The following is a 1,798-nucleotide window of genomic DNA, read 5'->3' on the forward strand; positions in this document are numbered from 1 at the left end:
AACCTGCAAGCCCTGCCAACTTCAGCATTAAAGCAGTTAGGCACAGTGATGTTTCCCAAAGGGAAAAGAAGGAAAAACTTTATCAAGAAAATTGCTCTCTTTTTAAACTCCTGACCTTATTAAACATTGGAGAGAACAAAAACTGCTGACAGTCTTAAATATGTTGAGTACAATAAGCCAAAATTAGTTCTCAGAGCTAAATCTTGGCTGTCTCACTTAAATGATTTAGTCACCATCTTTTGGAAAGGACAATGTGAACAACAGAGTCTTCAGTAGATCACTGAGACCCAAAAAGAAACGTGGGCTGGAGTGCAGTGGCGCGATCATGGCCCATTGCAGCCTTGACCTCCCAGGCTCAGGTAATCCTCCCACCTCAGCCTCCTGAGTAGCTGGGACTACAGGTGCACACCACCACACCTGGCTAATTTTTGTATTTTTTGTAGAGACAAGGTTTTGCCTTGTTGCCCAGGCTGATCTCAAACTCCTGGGCTCAAGTAATCCACCCTCTTGAGCCTCCCAAAGTGCTGGGATTACAGGTGTGAGCCACTGCACCCAACCCTAAATTATTTCTTAATTTATACTGGTTTATTGCCTTTTACCATGTGCTGATACAAATCATCTTATCTGACTCTCATAAGAAAATGTCTGGGAAAATATGATTCCTCTCTATTTTTTCCCATGGGGAGTTTTCCAGTTAAAAAATTGAAAACCTCTTAGATAAATTTTAAAAGAGCTGTAACACTTCTTCATTCTTTTAAATGAAAACAACAGAGGTTCAGAAAAAAAGTTAAGATGGTTTTCCTATGGTCACAAACTAGTGGCAGATCAAAGACTAGAAACCAGTTATATTACTCCTATGTTGGTATTCTGCTTCATCTTCTACCTACCAAAGAGAAAAATGTTACATATATGTGTGAATATGTATCTTGCATCTATAAAACCTCCATCATAATAGTAGATTATTCTGTATGAGTAGTTTCTTATCCCCTTAATGCTTTATTAGCTTTTGCTATTCTCATTTCGATCACTTTTTTAAATGTTTTATTTCTCCAGACCTATTAACACCATTTCAGAATGCTAACATCACCCAATGAAAAGCATTCATGTTATTTAAATAAACAGCTAATTTGATTATAAATCTAAGAGCATAGTCATGATTGATGAATATTATGGTTACATGAGGGTTTTACATGGTTAATGCACACTAAGCAAAACATACCCATCATTGCTAATTGAACTAAGCATTAATTATAAAATATAAAATTTCAGGAATCATTTTTCCATTTAATTGCCATAGCTCTATTTTTAAACTTTTCCCCGCTTTACTTTAAGTGCAATCTTTTTAGTTGTCCTTTGTTGCTTTTTCCATCTCTATATCAAAATCTAAAGAAAATACAAAGCCAAACATTTTCACCTTAGAAATTACAACAATTTTGTTCCATCCTCTAGCATTCACATTTTGCTCTTTCCTGTTTAAGTTGGATGACTTCTCACTTAGAGGAACTGAATGTATTCCACTGAGTTCTTTAGCTCACATTCTCCACCATGTGTGGTCAATTAAGTCCCAGCAGTATGGAGGAGTTTTCATTTAAACTACTGCACTTCCTGGGAAACAGTGGGGCTTACATCTAGTTTCTAAACATTGTTAGAACTTGATGGGTACAATTTCTTCTCAATAGCCTCAGCATAGAACGCATCATGTTAGATACGACCCCATCTCTTTCTAATTTGGCAGTGAATCACTCTTTTAAGAAACCGCACTGTTTTTATTAAAGATCTCAGTGATCCCTACCCATCA

At 36.5% G+C, this 1,798-nt stretch overlaps 1 non-coding gene across 1 annotated transcript; it reads right to left on the minus strand.

Moving 5' to 3' along the window:
- Positions 1 to 681: 681 nt before the first annotated feature.
- Positions 682 to 744, minus strand: LOC116269031. Its single transcript, XR_004176351.1, has one exon. It is a non-coding gene; the product is annotated as a U7 small nuclear RNA (small nuclear RNA).
- Between the last annotated feature and the right edge of the window lie 1,054 nt (positions 745 to 1,798).

The sequence above is a fragment of the Papio anubis genome, chromosome 9 (assembly GCF_008728515.1).
Source record: "Papio anubis isolate 15944 chromosome 9, Panubis1.0, whole genome shotgun sequence".
Taxonomy (NCBI): domain Eukaryota; kingdom Metazoa; phylum Chordata; class Mammalia; order Primates; family Cercopithecidae; genus Papio; species Papio anubis.